At 44.6% G+C, this 22495-nt stretch overlaps 1 protein-coding gene across 5 annotated transcripts in view; it reads left to right on the top strand.

Annotated features, from left to right (window-relative positions):
* The first annotated feature begins 3567 nt into the window (after window positions 1-3567).
* Window positions 3568-22495, top strand: part of LOC119706080 (contactin-6-like) — a 125833-nt gene continuing 106905 nt past the window's right edge. For 2 of the 5 annotated variants that reach the window (XM_038149252.1, XM_038149249.1), the window contains exon 1: window positions 3571-4073. The gene's annotated coding sequence lies outside the window, so the exon portion shown is untranslated. Of the gene's footprint in view, window positions 4074-4161; window positions 4537-22495 lie in introns of those variants that run through there. The other 3 variants (XM_038149251.1, XM_038149253.1, XM_038149250.1) reach the window with 3 other exon arrangements.

Here is a 22495-nt window from a genome sequence, read left to right as displayed (position 1 = left end):
TCGTGGTGGTCACTTGCCCAGAAGTCATCAAGAATTCAGGGTGGTTTGGTTTCATTGGGTTTTCTTGGTTTCTCTGCTCCAGCAGCAAAGTTTTTGGGGAATTCAGAGTGCAAGAATCCATTTTTGTGGGATTTCAAGAACTCTTTTATGTAAGAGCAGATCATTCTCCACTGCCTGTGCTGTTTAACTACCCAGCCTGTCCAGCAGCTCAATTTACTTCATAGCACATTTTAATTCTTAAAAATGCAAGTGAATTATGATGGATTTTTGCTCTCAGGTTTCCAATATCTGTCTCTGACAAGACTCCAAGGAATATTCACAAGACAAAGGTGGTGTAACTCCATGAATCTGAAATTACATCACCTCTGTACTGAAAAACAATTGCAAGGTTGCATTCATGAAAAATTACATTGAAATTCACTTTAGAACATGTCTAACAGGACTGAGGGGAAACGAAGCCAATAATTTGAGAAATGTTTACTGATTAGCACTGTAAAATTAATTAATTCAGTCTTACTTGAGCAGTGCCCTGGATTCATAAAGAGGAGCAGCCTGGGATGGGTGGAGGTATCCCTGCCCATGGCAGGAGGTTGCAATGAGATGATCTTTTAGGTCCCTTCCAACCCAAACCATTCTGCAATTCTGTGATTTAGGATTTTAGAGTAACCAGAACCCTCTGCCTGGGGTCAACAGCAAATAGCAATTCGGGTGGGTTGACGGATGAATGTCAGGGCAGAAGGTGGCACTGGCTGAGCAAAGCACCTCATGGGATGGGATCCTTGGCTTAAAAAACTCATCTCAGGCCTTAAATTTTGCCTTTGTGGTCGCAGGGATTTGCCCTTGAACAAGTTGCTTCTTGCGCACAGTGGAGAGTTTAGATCGCGTTAGTCCTTGATCTAATTCAGTTAAGAAGTTGATAAAGACATCCTGGCTTTATCTCCTGTGTCTGGAGGAGAGATAGAAAGCTGACAGAGCCACAGGGAGCTGGAGAGCTCCTGAAGGCACCGTGACAATCCCACGTGTATCACCCCAAGGCATCTCCAATTTCCACGAGCAAACAGAGCAGGAAGTGTCTTCCAGCCCGAGTTTGTGCAAGAGACACCTTGGCTCAACTCCTGATTCCCTCCTGATGCTCTCCTGTCTGCTTCATAGACCAGATCCTATCGCCCAGGTATTTTTAGCCTACGACAGTGTCCTGAAAGCTACACAAGGACACTGTGCACTTCATCCTGAGACAGGGAAACTTCTGTCGCTCCACAGCCAACTCCTGAGGTGACAGCAGGCCCAGCCCAGGCTGCTGAGGTGGCCTCAGTTTGCAGGAGTTGTCTGTGCTCTGACGCTGTCAAAACTGCAAGAGGAGCAGCCCTTCCTTAATGGTGGGAAGGGTTTCTGACAGCTGGAAACACAACAGAGTTCCAGTTGGTTTGTTGTTGTTGTTTTTGTGGGTTTTTTTGGTTTTTTTTTTATTTTTATTTTTTTTTAATCAGCAGTGCTTGCTTTGGTATTGTTTCTTAATTTTTTGGGGTTTTTTTGGGGGGGGGGGGTTTGTGGTTTTTTTTTGTTTTGGTTTGGTTTTTTTGGGATTTTTTGTTTTTAATGTGATTTTCTTCAAAAGCAAAATATTTGACAAAGAAATGTTGATTTCAATGAATTTTTGTTTTGACAGGGTACCGGGCAAAGCCACAAAATTTTGGTAACATGCAAACGTATTATCCTGACCTCTAGGAAAAGACTGGTTTAATATTCAAATTTATCATCACTTTCTGTGTCATTTCTCAAAGATATGGATGGAATCTTTAAAAGGGTATAAGATAGTTCAGAAAAAATCTAAATCAGAACTTTACAAGTTCTAATAAAAAGAAAATTCAGATATTCAGAAGTTCAAAGTGCAGCTGTAGAAGTGTTACAGTCTTTGTTGAATGAAAAAAAAAATGAGACCATGGAATGGTTTGGGTTGGAAGGGACCTTAAATCCCATCCAGTGCCACCCCTGCCATGGCAGGGACGCCTCCCACTGTCCCAGGCTGCTCAGAGTCACATCCAGCCTGGCCTTGGACACTGCCAGGGATCCAGGGGCAGCCACAGCCCCTCTGGGAATTCCATCCCAGCCAGGAATTCCTTCCCAATCTCCCATCCAGCCCTGCCCTCTGGCACTGGGAGCCATTCCCTGTGTCCTGTCCCTCCATCCTTGTCCTCAGTCCCTCTCCAGCTCTCCTGGAGCCCCTTCAGGCCCTGCAAGGGCTCTGAGCTCTCCCTGGAGCTTCTCCTCTCCAGGTGAACACCTCCAGCTCCCCCAGCCTGGCCCCACAGAAATCTTGAAGTGAACAATTCACCTTTTGAAGAAATATTTATAATTTTTTTTTTCATTTTCAGTTGGAAATTTAAAAATTTTAACAGCATTAACTTCCTCAGCAACTGAGAAATTCTGTTCCCAGTCTTGTTGGATAAGAAATGTTTAAGGAAATTCTTTTGTTTTGACATAGAAAAGACTAAATTTTTAATAAACTTTTAAAATTGGCTACAAGAAGCTTGGGCTAATTTGTTGCAAGCAACTTTTAGTCTATTTACTCTTGATACCACTTAGAAAAAGCCTCATAATTATTTAGAAGAAATTTTTAATGAGGAAATACCTAAAATTCCATTTTAAATTTTATTCCTAATTAAAAATGGAGCTGCTAATTATAATGCCTATCTCCTTTAGAAGGTGCTGCAAGGCTTAATTAATTGTCAGTAAAGCTCATTTGAGAAGCTCACAGGAAGAAAGTGCAAAATTGTTTATGTTAATCAGGAGGAGAGCTCGGGATGGGGCTGGCAGGGGCTGCTGGGCACCTGGGGGCACATTCCAGGGGATGCCATGTCCTGCTGTCCCCATTTCCCAGCCCAAGAGCAGAGCAGGACAGCTGAGGGGCTTCCAACGTCATCAGAGAAGGTTCCAGGAGAGCTGGAGAGGGACTGGGGACAGGGGATGGAGGGACAGGACACAGGGAATGGCTCCCAGTGCCAGAGGGCAGGGATGGATGGGAGATTGGGAATAAATTCCTGGCTAGGAGGGTGGGGAGGGGCTGGGATGGAATTCCCAGAGCAGCTGTGGCTGCCCCTGGATCCCTGGCAGTGCCCAAGGCCAGGTTGGGATTGGAGCGACCTGGGATGGTGGAAGGTGTCCCTGCTCACACTCACTGGATGGGCTTTAAGGTCCTTCCAACCCAAACCACTCTGGAACTCAGTGATAAATTCAAGTAACTTTTCTCACTAAGGGAAGGACTCTCCCGAGCCTGGCTCTGCCTTTCCTCTGCTGAAGCAGCCCCAAGAGGGAAAATGGAAATCCAAGAAGGTTTGAAGTTCAATCAGAATTTATGTCAGCGCTGCTTTAGACAAGCAAGTCTCCCCTCCCTTTTTAAATATAAATTTGTTTAATATGTAACATAGGACGGGGCAGTTGAGTGTTTGAAGAGGTCACTCGGGGCTGGGATGGGATTCAAGGGGCAGCTCCCACCCCACGAGCTGGACCTGACAGAGCTCAGGACGCGGTTGTGGGGACCAGGACCAAACAAAACTATTCCCACTCCTGTTCCAAACCTGAGCCCGTGCAGTGACCCAGTTTTTGAGGAGAGAGGTTTGTGATTACCTGACAGGAGCTCATATTTGTACGAGAGGAACAGCAAGAGCACATTTAATCTTTCATGCTCCGCTCTGACAGCTGCGCTTTCGCTCGCTCAGCTTTCCTGAAGGATGAGCCAGGCAGAGCTGATTTTTATACATCCCCAATTTCCAGACAGGGATATGCACAAACTGTAGGAGCTGTTTATCTGATTGAGGCACTAATTGTGTGGGTGCTGGCTGGAGCAGCACGGGGAAGGCAGCGCATTTCACGCTCAGTACCGGGGAAGAGCCACGCAACGCTCGGCGGATAAAAGGCTCGTGGTCCCAGCTGGGAAAACAGTTCCATTATCTCCCAGCTGCACAGACCTTCCACACGGCTCCGTTCTGCCTCGCTGAACACCCTGCCTTGCTGAGAGCTCCAAACAGTCCTGCAGAAAATTGTGGAGACCCTGAGACACCTCCCTGCTCGGAGCTGTAAGTACAGAACCGTGCTGGCTGCCGCGGCGTGGATGGTGCCGGGGAGCCGCGCTTGCTGGGCTGGGTTTTTATCCTTCCTCGCTCCTTTTCATTTGCATAAGGGGGAGAGAAGGGGGAAAAACTCGCTGCTTTATTTCTTCTGCGTGCCTGGAAATGGCTGATGCTCCGAACGTGTGCGTTGTGGGCAGAAAAGGAGGTGTGGGATGAATTTGTATGCGTGTGAGGGCTGAGGCGAGCAGAGCCCAGACTGTGCTGGCCACAGGCACCACAGGTACATCACTGAGGCTATCACAGCTCCCTGCTGCAGTGAAACGGGCAACACAGAGCATGACAGTGCTAATTCTGGCACTTCCAGATGACTTTCTGCAGCATATGAAAAGCTGAAGTGGGTAATGAGAGCCTAACCTCATTTCTGCCAGCTGAAGGTGGAAAAGCAATAAACATAAATCTGCAGGAAAAGGTAGGTAAGTCCTAAAAGGAAAGTTTTTCCCTGTTGCTCATTTGAATCGTCAGAGGAAAATATAAAGCAGGTTCACAGCCTGTACTGAACTTTGGGTCTGCACCCAAAGCCCTGCAGGAGTGTTTGGATATTGTTATCTAATTACGCTGCATGACACAGCTTTAAAGGATATGATGCTTTATCAAAAGTTTGGGAAGTCTGTGCTTCCAGAAGCAAGTGTCTGACTAGAACTTTCTGTTAAATCAGATATTCCCATGGTGCTTTTGGGGTGAATCCTTGCCTTCAGACAGCTGGTGCATGTGGAAAGGGGCTCCTCCAGCAGCTTTTGCAGGAGCAGGATGCTCCGAGCTGACAATTTCCTGCAGCACTTATGGAGCTGAATGATCAAGCAAGATGCAAACAACTCTGCAAATAACAGTTACTTGTCCTTTTATCAGCACTGCAACCCTTTGCAGATAAATCTTGTGAGTTAAAATCCAAATATTTACTCCTTGAAGTAGCATTTCCACCCCCCCTTTTATTTTTCTCCCCCGAAGAGAGGAGACTTGTGACTTCCACACAAAGTCCTGAAAGTTCAGAGAATTTTTCAGTGCCACTAAACCCTGCAGTGTTTGTAATTCCAGGCACCACATCCCCACAAATAACCCATCTCCATCAGCCAGCTTTGCCTGTGGTGCTCCAGAGGCACTGTGTCAGTGTTGCACATTCCACAAGTCTCTGCTTCGTAGGTTTTATGGCTCTAAAAAGTCCCAAATCAGTACCTCTATGAAGTCAGCAACAGCCATAGATCACATTTTATCGTGTAAAAAAAGAAAAATAAAACCCCCCAATGTTTGCAGCTGTGGGTTTCAGACGCTGGTGAGGTACTGCTGGCCATGGATTACAAGTTTTACCTTCCATGCTGAGGATAAAATTATAAATAATCCATAACAACCTAAGTGCTTTAAATCAAGCAGGAGCCATGTCTCTTTTCCTTTGCTTCCAGCTTTATGAGCACTATTAAAAAGGTTTGTGGTGCATAATAAGCTACCCTAAAATTAATTTCTTGCCATTGGAGCAAGTATTTCCCTCACAGAACAAGGCGCCAGTGTGCCTAAGGGGCCTTAAAACACAAAGTTGGGTGGCTCAAAGCACTATTTGTGTTTGAACTGAGAATTTTCATTAGAAGATATGTTGTGAGTATGTGGGAATAGATCAGCTCTACTAAACAACATCAAATTTGTATTTTCCTCCCCAAAACTGCATGTTACAGTATTCCCTCTGTTAGAAACTGTGTTTATTGCAGAAGATTGGCACAGCTTGGCCTCTGCTCACCTTCCCCAGGGACAAAGAGACACAAAACCCATCTTAATGGTGCCCCGCTTGTCCCCAGCCTCTCACCCTGTCTCTGGAGCAGGGGAGGCCCTTGCAGAGGAGGAAAACCAGCAAGTCTGGCCCAAAAAGTCATTTATTCCTTCCTCCCAAGGGCTGAATTCAGAGCTGGCCATAACTCTGGGCTTGGGCATGTTTGTAGCTTCGTCTGTCTCCAGGAGAAGTGGAGACACAAAGAAATTCAGGCACAGTTTTACAGCTACAACTCCCTGCCTGGCAAAAACCATCCCTGGGTCACACAAAAAACCCCAGCCACAGCAGAATTTAGGGGATTGGGTGACCCTGTTTGCATCCAAAAACGATCAGGCTCCACAAGTCTCTTGTTTACACAAAGGCTTTCCACAAGTGCAGAATATGCAATGAAAAAATAAACACCTTAAAAAGAGAACAAAGCATCTTCAAGTGCCTAATCACAGTAAACAAGTACAACCCCAATCAAAACAGATCTGGGCACTGTACTTAACAGTTTTTTGGAGTAAAAAACCCACACACAAGTGTGAACAGAGCATCAGAGCTATGGAAACCCTACCTGGAGCTAGGAAAGTGCTAAACACACCAAGTCAGCACAGAGCAGCGAGCCAGCAGGATATTTCTGCACAAAAATCCCTCCTGGGGACTTGAACGCCTCAGTTTCAGAGGCTGGAGGAGAAGCAGTGAGGAAAAGCTGGAATTTTTCCATACCTTTCTGCTCTCAGCTCTGTCTCCTCTCCTCCAAGGGGCTCCTGGTGCAGAAGCCCCAGCTGGGGCTGGTCAGCTCTTCCTGCTGCTTTTATTCTTGAGGACACAGGGGCTTCTTCCCAAAATTTTGGAGAAAATGATTGGTCTGTCATAAAGGTGCCTGAAGGGGCTCCAGGAGAGCTGGAGAGGGACTGGGGACAAAGGATGGAGGGACAGGACACAGGGAATGGCTCCCAGTGCCAGAGGGCAGCCATGGATGGGAGATTGGGAATTGGGAATTGTTCCCTGGGAGGGTGGGAAGGGGCTGGGATGGAATTCCCAGAGCAGCTGTGGCTGCCCCTGGATCCCTGGCATGTCCAAGGCCAGGCTGGACACTGGGGCTGGGACAGCCTGGGACAGTGGGAGGTGTCCCTGCCCATGGGGATAAGATGAGGTTTGAGGTCCCTCCCAACCCAAGACATCTCATTATTTGATCTCATCTCTTCATTCATTTTGGGGGTCTTTGTGTTCTGGGTTTCCTGCACCGTCCAAACTCCAGAGCATGCAGTGCTGAGGGGAGCACTGAGAGAGGGATGGGAGGAAGGAGCTGGGGAGAAGAAGAAGAATTTCCCTCAGACCCTCAGATGTATTTTTAGCCTATGAAGACCAGAAGGAAAGGACCAAGTGAGTCAGAAAGGCAGTTTGTTTTATTAAAATTCCTGACAGCATCTGCTGTAATGCTCTTGTTAAAAGAGATGGAAAACATCAGAATGATGAGAGAAGCTGTGTTCTGTCCTTGCTCTTTGCACAATAATAACATGGAAAGGAGTGGAATTGGTTTCCCAGGAGCTGGTTTTATTGGCTATATCCAAACATGAGTGACCCAGGTACACAAAAACCCTCCCCAGGGTTCTGATCCAGCTCCCACCTGAGGCAGCTCAAACAAATAAAAGTATTCTGCCTACTTTCCCTACAATAAATCCTTCCTTCTCTTCAGGACACCCTGATGTGATCACCAATAAGATACATTTTTTTTAATGAGATTCTTCAGACAAAAATTATAAATGCTTTATATTTAGTAATGAATTCAGCTCTCCCATGGCTGCAACCAAAGCATGAGGATCCCAAATCCCTCTTTGTGGTGATGCCTGCAAGGAATCTTTTATTAAAATTCTCTTATTAAACTTATCTCTTATTAAATGGGGGAAGACTGGCTGGAAAACAAGGATCCTCTGCTGCAGAAAGGAATGTAAATATCAAGTGGGTACCTTTAAGCAGCACCTGATTCTAATTCCCATCCCTGGGATTCACAGTGGGAATGTAGAACCTGGCTGGGATGGAGTTCTGCACCAAGTTTCTCACTGAAACGAATGCATTTTCAGACATTTAGTGATTATTTCTGCTTCAAACACCCTTTTTCCACTGCCTGGTCCCTTATAGGGTCAGGACATCAGGAATGAGCTTGCCTGGATCACAGAATGTTTGGCACTGTTCCTGAAGCCCTGGTGCACCTCAGCCATTCAAATCCATTTTTGTTCCCTCAGCGAGTCTGGGGTGTGCAGAACACGAGTGGTGCCTTTGGTGAGAGAAATGGGGATTAAAAGCACAGAAGTTCCTGCAACTCCATCTCTCCCAGCAGTTTCTGATAATCCTACCATGAAATTACAAAAGCAGCGGGACCAGAGCAAACCTCCCTGGAAATTGTACTCCCTCCATTTGGAAAGGAAGCCAGATAAGGTGGAGATTTTTATCAGCTAAATGAGAGAGCTGTGTCACATGGACTACCCAGTGTCCCACCCTCAGCTGAAAACCCTCGGTCAGGACAGAATTTGGGCTGCTGTGCAGTGGATCTGTGAATCCCTGCCTTTCCCTGGGTGTTGCTGCTTCCAAGGAGTTTGTCCTTGAGCCAAGGAAAGAGAAACAAACCCGAAATTCTCCCCAGAGCCACACTGGGCACCCACACCGTGACCTCCAGCAGAGCTGCCGATTCTCCCTCGTGCCTCAGTTTCCCTCCTCTGATCTATCAGCTAGCAGCCAGTATTCCAGCTGCTCCCGGTGCTTTAGAGGGGGATAACCCTGGCTGGTGACAGCTGGGAGCTGTTTTACTGTCACTTGTCCCTGGCACCGCACATCCAGCCTCTGCTCACACTGATCCATTCTGCTAATTTTCCTCATTTCCCCACTGATGGGTTTGTTTTCCTTTGGTTGGTAATAGCAGGAAAGCTCTGCAGGCCCCAGAGAGGGAATTTCTCTCCCAGCAATTGTTTTGTCTGCTGGTTTAGAGGGAGCGCTTGGGCTGCACAGCGGGTTAGAGGTTTTACCCCTGTTAAAGTCACTTAAACTGCCACCTTTCCCTCAGCACTGATATCATTAGTGGTGACACATTGCTGCAGCCTCTCCACAGAGGTCACCCAGCCCTTTCTGGAGCTATCACACAAAGCTAAAAGCCATAAATATTATATTTAACCCTCTCCTTTCCTGTGTTACTGCACAACCACTGGAGGTGCAGGTCTGATTTCTTCCCTGAGCACACTCTGCCTCCTCTATTCCAACAAATCCATCAGTTACGTTTGCATTTTCAGTCCTGGCTCAATTTTCCCACCCAAAAAATCCAAATAAATACCAATATTTGGTACGAAACTCTAATGCCTGGGCAGCTGCATTCCCATCTGTCTGTGAGGGCAGAGCCACAGGGGAAAGGCTTGTCAGAGGGACCTTCTGCTCCCGAGGAAAATCTGTGTTTCCTACATCATTGAAACAGCAACAGTTATTCATGAATTCCTTTGCAAAAGCCTGGGCTAAAGGTGTCCCTGCCCATGGCAGGGGGTTGGGACAAGATTATCTTTATGGTCTTTTCCAATCCAAAGCTTTCTGATTCTCTGAAAAACTTCACATATAAAGAAACAGACTCCTTTTTTCAAAGGAGAGAAGTCTTGTAGAGGCGAATGTACTCTAAATATTTGTTGTTGCTGTTTAACTACCGAGCAGATTTTGAGCAGGATAAAGTCAGGCTAAAGTCTGTGCAAAAATTGCCAGGAAAATCACCTGTGCCAGGCTGGAGGTGTGGAGAGGAAGAGTCAGGAGGTGGAACCCCCATCCCTGGAGGTGAGGAAGGGTGAGGAGGTGCAGTTCCCATCCCTGGAGGTGAGGAAGAGTCAGGAGGTGGAACCCCCATCCCTGGAGATGAGGAAAGGTGAGGAGGTGCAGTTCCCATCCCTGGAGGTGTGCAAGGAAGGGCTGGATTTGGCACTCAGTGCCCTGGGCTGGGGACAAGGTGGGGATTGGGCACAGGCTGGACTGGATGATCCTGGAGGGCTTTTCCAAGCTCAGAGATCCCAGGATTCTGTGGAATTGCCCTTACTCAGGTGGGGCTCCCAGAAGCTGAGTCCAAGCCTGAAGCTGGGTCCTCAGCACACTCCTGCTCAGGTCTTCCTGTTCCCTGTTCAATGTACCATTTGAGCATTTCCCATATTTTTTTCCTGCTTGTTAATAGGATTATCCACCCCCTGTGCTGCTGCCATGCCCCAAACGTGGAGCCAGGGCTGCTCCATCCCCCTCTGCTGCCCCTCTCCAGGTCTGACTCCATCTGAGCCATCACCTCAGCTTTTACTCGACTGCCTGAAGCAAAGGAGAATCCTGGCTTATGAACCTGCTCACAATTGCTGCAGTTCCAGCCAGGAATAAACTGCTCTTAACCTAAATACTCCTCTGAGGACACTGAGCTCAGGGAAAGAAGCATAACTGTGCTGTGTCTGGTGCAGGCAGGGATAAGTGAGCCTGGACACGCTGGATAAGTTGGGAAAGCAGCTGGAAAGAGAGGGGAGGGAAAGGAGAGCAGTGGTGAGCACAGCTGAACAATAATGACCACTTTAGGTTGTAGTAAATGCAATGTTTCCGAATAAAACACAGGCTGTTGGAGCTGCAAAGAATGAAAAGGCTGCCAAAGTGGAAGATTTGTCCAAAGGCAGCCCAAAAAATACCTCAAGGAGAAAGGAAACTCCAGGGTGCCCTTCCATCGTGAGTGAGGTGAGGCTGTGGTTGGTGCTGGGTACCACAGGGAGCAGCACCCATGGAACAATTGATATGGCAAATGAAAGAGTGATAAAAATGATAGAGCAAAGCGGGCAAAGCTCAGTGGAAGAGGAGCTGGTGTGGAGTTCAGTTTGCAGGAAAAAGATTTTTTCACTTGGATGCAAAATGCCCACTAAGGTGAGCCAGGATCTACCACTGAATCGCAGAGAAATCCTGATAACAAGAGACTTCAGAGGTATTTTGGGATGCTCTGAGGACAGCTGTGGGGAGTGCTATTTGGAATTACTCCGTACTTGAGGTATTTCAGCATTAATTGCACAGCTTTACTCAGAGATTACTCATTTTCAAGTTAGTCCTACCGAAGGTGTTGAATAATGGATGATATTAAACTTTGGGTTAGGGATTCAGGGGATTGATTTGGAAGACATAGGTGAGACAGCCCCAAAATCAAACTCCTGTCAAAAATTAGCAGAAGGAAAGTTACATTTGAAGTGCAGGAACTGAGAAAAAAAGCACCTTTCTCACTGATTCAGGCAAAATAAAAATGACTAAGCCTGTCACGATTTTACCTCTTTGTCTGGCTGACTTTCTCAGCAAGATTGATTCCAAATCCAGCTAAGCCCTGAAAGGAATTAGCAGGAAACTGCTTTGTTGGAGGATGCTGAGGGGGTGGGCAGCAGTACCCAAAAATAAAAGCCCAGCCCTGACTAACCAGGGGCCCTGCTGGGTTCACTGAAGTATCAGTAAACCATAAAACCTCTCCCTTTAATCCACAGAGGCAAAAGCAACACTCTGAGGGAACGAAAAGCAGGTGAGAAAGTGTTTGTGAGGTCATAAAATCAGAGAACAGAGAGTGGGAGGGACTGTAGGGACCATCCAGTGCCACCCCTGCGCTGCAGAGACAGCAAAAGGTGCAAGAAGGTGTCACTGCACCAGTCAGCCCCCAGAGCTTTGGGTTAAACTCCTGCTTTCCTCTAAAGCCCGGCCTAACTCTGCATTTCCAGCCCAGGCTGGGCTTGGAACAGCTGGGAGAGTGGGAGGAAGAGCTGATCTCTTCTGAGCCACACACAGGGAAGGGACAGGGGGATCTCTAGGCTGTTCCCAGGAATTTACATTCTTCAGAGGTGTTTCACTGTTAAAAAACCCCATAATGGGTGTTTCTGTTTTGCTTTTAGTTCAGTGTTTTGGAGGAGCAGTAATGCTTTGGGTAAAATTCAAATCAATGCAAACCTCATAAGCCAATAAAATTTTATAGATGGTTATCCAATATGTAATTTGTTACACAATTTCTCTGTGGCTTCTGTTTATTGAGACATAAAGACTTTGCTTTTTTTAAGGGAGGTTTTATGTGAGGAGGGCATAAGAAGGAATAACCTTTCATACCTATTGTGCCATAAACTAAATTACTCTTAACCCAAACCATTAATCTTGTGGTGGCAGCCTAATGAGACCAAAGGAAACAGAAACAAACTGCCTGGAATCTTCTTGAAGGGACAACTTTTATTTCCATCAAGCCTGTAGCTGCCCAGGCTGGCCACATGGAAGTCACAGTTGATAATATCAGATAATATAATAAAAAGCAATCCAGGAAAATGATGAGGGCATAAAGCTTGGGACAGGGAATGAGCATAGAAGGGATGTTCAGGTGTAGCTGCACACTCTGTTTATTTCCTGGCAGGAATTTCCTGCTGGATGTGAGTAATGGAAGGAAGGGAAGGAAGTCTGAGCAGCAGCCTGGGGGCTGCTCAAATAGAGATCAGCTTGGCTTTGGTGATTTGGATCAGGAGGGCTGGAAAAGCTCTCAGGAAGAATGATCCCCACCCTAGTGAGGAAATTCACTGCAACGCCTGGTGCTTATGACTAAGATGTTCTTTCTCTAATACAGCTTTTCTCTCTGCAATATCCTTTGGCCTGTACACAACATCATTTTTCCCGGTGTAATTTCAAAGCAAAGGAGCAAAACTCGGGAGCAAATGCGACCTTTCTTTTTTATGGTTTATTTTTTGGAGCCAAACACAAAAACATAAAAGGAGCTTTTGCTCAGTAGGTCCTGCTTGAAGTATGAGTGCACTGACCTGGAGATACACACAGAGTAAAAGCCAATTTGAGGCTGTCTCATAAGTTAAGTGAAGCTCCAAGTTTTTGGATAGCTGGTCTAAATCTTGCTGAAATCGGTGGGATATGTTTCCCGGGGCTGGATCAGCCCTTGCATGCTGCTCATTATCTCCATTAATTCCTGGGTGATCCCCCTCCACACAGTGCAGCTGTGGCTGTGGGATTTGCCTGGGTAAAGGAATTGAGGTGCGTGGTGATGAACTTGCACTCTGATGAGGACTGGTTTGCCTCTTAAAGAAAGAAAAGCTGAAGAGAGGGGTGTTGTACTTGTGGGGTGCCCTGATGAAGGAAGGAATGATGAATGTGAATTAGACTCAGAAGGCTAATTGATTATTTTATGATCTATATTATATTAAAGAATACTATATCAAACTAAACTAAAGAATACAGAAAGGATACAGAAGGCTAAAAAGCTAATAATGAAACTTGTGACCCTCTCCAGAGTCCCAAAACAGTTTGGCCCCACCTGGCCATTGAGTGGAAACAACCCACTCCAGAATCCAGTGAAACAATCACCTGTGGGTAAACAATCTCCAAACACATTCCACACGTGAGCACAACACAAGAGAAGCAAATCAGATAATATTTGTTTTCATTTTTCTCTGAGGCTTCTCAGCTTCCCAGGAGGAAAATCCTGGGCAAAGGGATTTTTCAGAAAATGTGAATGCCACTGAGTGGATCCCTTCAGACCCCAAACTCGCTATTCCCCTTAAAGGATGACAGATTTTTGTGAGAGAAGCAGGAAGAGAGGAACAGAAACAATCTGTGTGCTGCTCTTAGCATAGAACTGGTGAAAATAAATGGAGTTGTGTCATTATGAGGTAACAGCATTGTTTTATGTGTCAAGGGAAAAAGAGAAATAGTCCATTATTTAGATCAGCAGCAGTAAATGGATGTTTTTAAGACTGAAAAGCAGGGCCATCTCCTTCTTATCATCTCCACTCAATCTCCTAAACTCTTGCTGAACCTGTAACAGAGCCCGGGCTGCGAGAGAGAGCGAGCCAAGGCTCGGAGTGACACAGAGTGACACCAGCAGGAGTTATTAGAGGAATTTATGAGCACAATCAGACACAGGCATGACAAGAAGTTGGGGAAGAGCTGCAGTATCCCAGGAAACAATCTGCATTATTAAGAGCAGAACTCCAGGGAAGGTGTGATGAGCTTGACAAAGTGCAGACACTTCACTTCGGGATCCTCCTCAAAGTCTCTCCCTCAAAACCAGAAGCACTTTAAAGCCCATTAGAGACCAAACTCTATTTTGGGGTTTTACCGCTGCAGCTCCAAGGAAATGTGTAGAAACTCAATGATGGAGCAGCTTTGCGTGGCTGTGAGCTGAAAATGAGGCTTTTACAATGTTTTTTCTGCAGCTGTTGGGATGGATTTGATAGTCCTGGGGAAGCAGCAGGTGGGGGCTGGCCAGGGCTCCAAAGGTGGCTCTGAGCTGGTGTGAGTGTTGGGGTGCAACTGGTCTGAACCTCACTGGAATGGGGCATAACCAGCACAGCTTCCTGAGAGCCTGAAGAAAGACTTGGAAATGAAACTTCATCGTTAAATATTTTAGATCCTCATCCCATGGAAAGAGTCACCAGAGAGGAAGGAAAGATGCAACCACGGGGGTTTCACTGTTCAGGTTTACCAATCAAACTATAAATCAGATTTATTTTTTCCTTTTAATATGTAGCCCAAATTCAGCCAAACACCTAAATCCATCTTTTGCAGCTGATATGAGAGTGATCCTACAGCAAAGAATGCACCTGGAAATATGTTAATTAGCAGTTTCTGCTGTGGAGCAGCCATTCCACAAAGCTGGCATCAGACAGACCCTGAAGCAGGGAGCTTAAATTCCAAAGACCCCTTAAATACAATGTTTTCCTTGAATGAATCCTTATCTTTCTCTGGAACATTAGCAGTGTTACATCCCCAGCCTCCAGTTTTGAAGGCAGTTTATCTTGGGCACCTTGAAAAAGGAAGGGGAATTTGGGATGTTGAATTGTTTTGTTTTTGTTGATGTGGAAAATGAAAGTGTCACTCCTTGACAATGCACTCATGGATTTCTTGGGACAGATTTTTTTTTTTTTTCCCAAGCTCTAAATGTGGTGGTTTTGACTTAAAACAAAGGACAACCTTTGTAAGAGGTTTGGTGAAATCATGTGCTTTAGTAGAGACTCCAAAAGGCAAAAGTTGCTTTTGGTAAGGGATGAAGGAATGATAAGAGAATGAGGAAAGATCCCCTTTGCTGTGAAATGACAGATTTTGATATTCTTCAGTTCTGCTGAACCAACAACTGTAAGAGTTTACAACAAACAGTTTGATGCAGGAATGAAATCAGAGAAATTTCACTTCTTGTGCCACCACAATGGCACAAAATGGATTCAGGGTGCAGGAGCTGCTTGGGAAGTACACAGAAATAGGACAGAAAAGTGGAATGGAAAATACAGAGCTGAGAGGGGAAAGGGAGGGAGAACCAGCTAAACATGAAATTTTCACCAGCTCCCTTTAATTGGCACAATAACATCATTCAAACCCTCAGGATTTTTCCCTCTGGAGATTTCTCTGGTTAATTGTGAGTTTTCCCTGCACTTTTCCTGGGTGCTCAGGACCGTGGTGATGAGGGAATAATGGGAATAATTCCCCAGCACCCCGTTGCAATTTGGGCACCTAATCAGCAAAGTCATTTGCATCAGGACTTTGCCAAGTGCTCCTCAGAGCGGCCTGGGGTGAGACAGCAGTGCTTAATTCACTTTTTCTTTTCTGTGTTAGAACAGATCATTTGGCATTGTCTCCTCTCAATTATTCTCTGTGATTCCAACAACACATTTTGGTGCATAGAGAGAGTGGAAATGAAAGCACGGACTAGAAGGGGATAAAAGAGGCTCCTTGGAGAGCTGATGTTAAAAGGCAACAGGTGAAAATCCTGTTAGATTGCAGTGTCCAGTTTAATGGATGAGGAAACAAAGCAGAAATGAAAAGGAAATCCTGCCTCTGGAAAGAAAAAAAAAAAAAAAGGCACTGCCAGGAGAAATCTCTTGCTAAATATTTATATCCAATCTTGGCCTTTCACAGCCCTTCACGTTTTTGAATTTTAGAATTGATTTATTTTGAATAACTGCATACATAAATAAGTGCATCCTAAATATACCTCTCTGTGTATTAGGAGACGCTAAGTAAAATTATTATTCTTATCATAAAACAGATAAATTTAAAGAGTTCTTCTTCCAAATAGATTTGGTCCTGGTTCCCAGCTGGTGCAAATTTGCATTTTTCCATGAAGGTCAAGGTTTTCCTACTCTCACCCTGGAGCAGCCAGCCCTGTTTACCTGTTAAAAACCCAGAGCACCTCCAGAATAGCAAGCTCAAGTTCTTTAGTGTACCCAGGAAGGGAAAACTTTCCTAAATCCTGATTACTATTCCAGCTAACATTTTGCTTTTCTAACCTGCTCTGGGTTTGTAGGAATTGTCTGCTGCATATCCAGCAGATGCAAATGCATCAATCCCTGCATGTGTGACTTGTTTGGAGTGCAGGGCAATTATCCAGGAATAAAATCAATTTCTAACAAATCATCTGCCATGTGCAAAGCAGGCCTCTAATAGTAATTAAAGTCATAAAATGGATTAATGTTTCTCTCTATCTCTTCCTTTCACCCACTGGTAAAAACAGCTCGTACATGAGTTCTAGGAAAGAGCATGAACTGCAGAAGGAATTAATTAATAAGCAACAAATAATCACAAATCAATTCATTTGAGGCCTGGGATTACATCATGATTTTCAAGCAACTTGATACAGTTGATCATGTGAACTGACTTTGAAGTGACTTTGAGGGAATTCTGATGTTCATATGGAACTTGTAGCAAAAATAAAAACATATTTAATGGATAAAAAGGAAAAAAATAGATAATTTTGTTTTAAATGCACCAAAACATTCTCTGTAGTAAAATGAATCTCTGGAGTTGCACCTCTATTTAGCTCACATTGACATGTTCTTCTCCATGCACTCAAACACACAGCTCATAAGCAAGTTTTCTTCTCAAATTGCCAATTTAAATACAAGAAAAGTAAGTCTATAAGTTATTCCCTGACTTGAAACACAGCCATCTTCTCAAAGTCAAAAGAGTGGTTAATGTTAAAGCTGTTAAAGACAGACATGGCTATTGATATTTATTACATCCTAATAACTCAATAATTTTAATGGAGAACAGTGGAACTTCTGTTCACTCTGGGCAAAGTTTTCCTGTTGGATTAAACCTTTTTCTGACCCAGAGGTGGGGCAACTGAGAGGTGTTTTAAAAACTTTTATTCCCTTTTCAGTCCCATGTGAAGGGTGAGACAATACAGATGTTATAATTCACGCCATCACAATCAGAAGCCAACTAATTTTTAATTACAATACACTATGAGTGTTTCTTGGCCTATCAGCTTCAGCCACACCACGCTGTAAATGCCTTAAAGCCAATCATCTAAAATTACCCCTTGTGGGACCCACCACAACGCATCTTTCATGGTTCTATTTCTCCAAAGTATACAGAGTTATTGGCAAAGCTCTACAAATCCATTTCCTGCACTTTCCCAATTTCCAGTCCCTGTCCTTCCTGCTGCCTGGCTTGGCTGGTGTGGAGCAGCACCCTCAGGGCATCCCCTTCACCCACCCAGTGCTCGAGGATCCCTCTTGGACCACTCAAAACCTTCTGGATTTTCCACGGGGGATCCTTTAGAAACTCCAGCTTGGCTGTTGTTTGAAGGACTTCCTCCTCTTCCTCCTCTCCTTCTGCATTCCACCAGCATCCAGCTCTGGAGCTCCAGCAGAAGAGGGAAATCATTTGTATTCCTCTTCCCATCTCCAGATCATCTTCAAACCTGTCTAGACATTAAAGCAATCTGTTTCTGCACTGATTATTCCACTTAGCTGTATCCCCTATCTTAAAATACATAGATTATGCTGAATTAAGTCCAATTTCATCCAGAAACCAACTGATTATTTTCTTCCTTTTCCTCATTATCCAAGAGATTCTAAGTGATAGCAATAAACAGCAACAGCATCACCAAGGAGGAAGGGAATGGGAAGGATCCTCATTTCACACTGAATCATTACTTGTTAAACAATAAGCCTTGAAATTAACTTTCCCTCCTGACACCCCTGCATGCACAAATGCAAATAAAATGATTACAGCCTTCATCTTGGGCAAAAATAATGGTCATGGATGGTTCAGCTAATCTTAAAGTCACCCTGGAATTGCAGCCCTGCTTGTTCTTATTTCTATTGGTTAGAATTCCACCTAATCATGGTTTAAATCTGTGGCCACCCAGGTCAGCCTGGAACTAGTTCTGGCCACTTCATTTATTGCTGCACTGCAGTATATTGCCATTAAAAAATCCAAATATTTCCTGACAGCTCTCGGGGGAAATCTACAGTTCATAATTTCCTTTCATGGTACTATTAATACTTCCTGACAGGCTGAAAGCCAGTTGTTAATAATCTGGAAGATTTCCAGGTCCTTGTCTAAAATTAGCTTCAGTTTCACTTCTATTTTTTTTTTTTTTTTGGCATATCTTAACCCTGATCCAGAAATTTCTGAGGCAGGAGTGGCAGCTGGGTGCCCTGGTCCCCTTCTGCAGGTGTTTGTCCAAGCCTTGAACCTCCTGGCTCAAAGTTGCATTTCTCCAACTCCGAAATTCCAGGGATGTTTTGCTCAACTCCACCTTCCCTTTGGGAAGAAAGTTTGGTGGATTGGTGAGTTCTCTGTGTCCAGTGGGCAAAGAAATTGCCCTTTTTTTTTTTTTTTTTAAAGGTATTGTGAAGGCCACCAGCTGGAGGACCAAGTGTGTAAGAAGTGCAGCGGCAAAAATAATAAATACTAAAGATACTGTTTATTTGAAAGGAGAGCCCCATAAAGATATCACAATGCCTTTAATATTGATTTTAATAAAAGATCTGGGATATTGAATGTGAAGAAGCAAAAGATTAAACTGCAAACACCTAATAAGGGACTTTAGGGTGGCACAAATGAAAGCATTGCTGGGATATCAGGCTCAGAGAGAAACAACTGCTGCATGAGATCTTGAAAGAGATGAAGTCTTCAAAATACCATTGTAAAAGTTTATCAACAATTCCTTTATTAACCTCCATATCTTTGAAGAAACCTGCACACTGTCTATTGATGATATTCTCATTTTGATCCTCTTTTTACTGAAGAAATGGGAATTTTGCTGCTGACTTCAGTCAAAACAGAATAAATTTTTTTCAATCATTATTACACTGATAATATTTGGAAGGAGGTTTTCTTAAGCTTTCACTCATAGATATGAAGTAGATATTAAACTTTTCACCTGGGAAGAACAATGTGTGCTCTTCATTCCCAGTGCTTGGGTGCCATCAAGATCTGCAGCTTTAGTGTTTGTGAACATGTTAAAGAAATGTGATAATTGGCTCAAAAGTGATATTATCAGATTTGGTAAATTTAACACTTTCAGATCTCTTCAAAAACTGTATTTCATAGTGTATTGAATTGAAAATTGATCCACACTTACATTTCAGCCAGGCCTGGGAAGCCTTTTTATCAGACTTTTTCCATCTCAATGTTTGCTCAGTAATTGCTGCAGACTGTACTAAATGACTGGGGGAGAATCTTCTTGTTGTTGGGAATTATCTTTATGATGAAAACTTCTAAACTCTAATTCACATGGAAAATGTTCTCTCCTGTAGTTCCCACAAATCTCTGAGGACTGAACTGATGTTTTCATCCCACCAACACTTCCAGGACAGATTTCAGACAGGTGCTGGAGGTCTATTCCCACATATTTAGGGATTAAAATGAGAGCAGCCCTGTTTCAGCCAAAGAATGAGCAATCAGCCCTTTCAGGCTGATTACTGGCATTGCATAGTGTATAAATTTTAAAAAAGGGTGTCAAAATACAGCTCCAGATGTGGTTGGATGAGACAGCTGCACCTGGGACTGGGTTGTTCTCTGTTATATTCATTATCACTTAAGCACTTTGCTGTTGAAAGACATTTTAATGCTGATTTGTCAACAGCACAGCCCACTGGGGTTTCTACCTTTCAGTCTTTGTAGTTGGGTTAAGTACAGCAAATTCTCTCATTGGCTCTTGCCTGGTGAGACAGGTTTATTTACAGCTGGGAATGCCCACACAATGTTTGGCCACTGCAGATACTTGTGAAAGAATGGGTGAATGAAAGAGTGGCACCCCCTGAGACCTTTCCAGCAGTTCCAGTGGGATCCTGAAGCCCTTGGACACATTCTGCAGGGCACTGAGGGCAGAGGAGTTTTTCAGCATCCCGCTTTAGGCTCCCTAATTGTTGCTGTGAAAATAAAAACACAGGGAAAAATCAAAATAATTTTAAAGATATTTAAATCCTGCCGTGTCTTGTACTTGACTGTTAAAGAATGTGTGAATCCTTACAAGGATGCTTAGAATCATGGAATGGGTTGGGTTGGAAGGGACCTTAAAGCCCATCCAGAGCCACCCCGGCCATGGGCAGGGACACCTTCTGATGCCTTGTGCTGTCCTAGAACAGAGGCTGGGCAGAGTCCCAGAATAAAGCAGGGATTTATTCAAAGCATCTCCTCCATGGATCCACCTTGGGCAGCACAAGAGCCCAGCCAGGGCTGCCCCCAAGAGGAACCCAAATGGTCCCAAAATGCACGAGCGCTCCCGGGGTCTCTCCCTTGGCTCAGCTCTGCTCCATTTGCACCTTGCAGTTCATTGTCCCGTTCCAGCTTTAGCCCAGGCACTCCCACCCTGCTTGTTTGTCTCTCTGCAGCCCACGCTGTTTGTGCTCCTGGGCTGAGCTTTGGATCATTTGTCCTTGGTGCCCAGCTGGAGCAGGAATTGTTTTGTCTCCCTGCTCTGTGCACAGAGCTCACCATCCCGTGATAGGAAGCTCAGACCTGCACACTAAAGCAGCACAGAATGTGAAAAATAGAAAAGCTCAAACCCGAGGCATCGCTTCCACTGTCCTAGGCTGCTCCAAGCCCCATCCAGCCTGGCCTTGGGCTCTTCCAGGGATGTACATCCACAAATTCCCCATTTCAGGGCCTTTTAAATGCTGGTGGATCCATCTGGAACAGTGAGTGAGGCCTCATCAGACAACACAGCAAAGCCCATCCCATTTCTCCTCAAATGTCCTAGTATGGGGAGTTCATGACACCAAAAGCCTCTGTCGTGTCCCACCATGTAGGATCTCAATGTCACCTGAAACACAACGAGCTGTTTGCTCGGAGTTAGGAAAATGTTTTGAAAACACAAGATTTAAACCCTCCCCGAAGGCTTTATGCGCTGAATTTGAATTGCAAATGAGCCACAATATTTTCAGTTTCCCTAGGAAAAGTAAGCAATAGCAGTCAGGAGTGAAAACCAAATGAAAATCCAAGTCCTTTTGTGAAAGAGGAAAAACAGGAGTGATCGGTATCGGAAACCTTTGTTAGCTAGCACGGGGTGCTTCTCTCCCTCAAAATATGGTTCAATAATTCTAAATAAGCAGTAAGAACTCCAACAGCATACGTAAATCTTGCTGGAGCCTGGAAAACTGGTCGTTTCTGCTCCTGCTCTGGTAGTTGCAAGTGTTTGCTATTCACTCTGTTATGGATATCTGGAAAATAGTTTGAGTGCAGAGAGCGCCTCAGGGATGAAAAGTTTGAAAAGAAAAATGTAGCTGTATATCATTGGCATTCATGAGAAAATTCACATTAGATGCCTCCGAATCAGGTGCTCAGGAGACAATAGAGAGATCAGGAGCAATGGTGTGCCAGGAATGCAAGCCTGGCTGGGACAGACTTATTTCCTGGCACACGAGGAATACAAAAGTGTGGAAGGCCAAATTCAAAAGATAATAGAGATGTGCGGAAGCTGGTGGGAGGGAAAGCTGAGGCTGCAGAATAAAAAGGCTGTGCATGCATTCTCTGTATCAGAGCCTTTCTCTCCACATTTCCATTCCTTTCTCCTGCCATACAGATCTCATTCTAGAGGTGCTTACACCACTAAACATGCAGTGAAGCTCCCCCACCAGCCCCACTGTGGAATTTGGCCCCAAATCCCTGTGGTTACACTTTTTTTTTCTTTTTCTTTTTTTTTCCCACCAGGTCAAAAAGTTGCTCTTTCTGCAAACACAGCTACATTTTGCCATGGGTAAAAATGTCAATTTGCTGGAATTTAGCTGAGAGCAAAATCTCATCATTCCCAGGGCCTGACAGGTTTTACCCCAGTTCAATGTCACATCACCACCTGAACCAACTTTTACTTGCAGAAAACTTAACAGAAAATTGTGGCAGAAGTGGGAAATGGGGCCTATTTTCATGAAAATTCAGATGGCACCAGAAGAGCAGCTTTGTTTCTTGTCACAGATTTGGTCTTGTAAATGTTTTGTTACTCAAAAAATAAGTGGTTGTAGAAATTTAAGGGTCTTGAAAACCAAGCCTCAGCACCAGGTTGGGCTCAGTAAAGAGCAAGACATTGGCATTTACGTTAATGTCTTAAATATATGTCGGATTATTTTAATTAATAAATGAATTCACAGCCTGTTCCCTTCTAAATTCCAAGGAAAACAGCAGTACAACTGCAGCCTCCAGCCACACAACCAGACAGCCTTTCCCTCCGTGTGCTAAGGGCCAAGTCAACACTCAAATCCCACGTTTAGACTGAATTTTTCAAAATCCCTGATGTCCAGGAGGGAATGTTTGATGACAGCAATAGTTTTGTGTACTTTCTTTCCAATGTTACCCAGAGTGTCTGCAAGGAGGAGCAGGACTCATCCATTGCTGACCTGGGAATTTT

This window comes from Motacilla alba, chromosome 12 (genome assembly GCF_015832195.1).
Source record: "Motacilla alba alba isolate MOTALB_02 chromosome 12, Motacilla_alba_V1.0_pri, whole genome shotgun sequence".
In the NCBI taxonomy this organism is placed as follows: domain Eukaryota; kingdom Metazoa; phylum Chordata; class Aves; order Passeriformes; family Motacillidae; genus Motacilla; species Motacilla alba.
The sequence above is the reverse complement of the archived record's forward strand: the minus strand, read 5'-3'. Positions and strand labels throughout refer to the sequence as shown.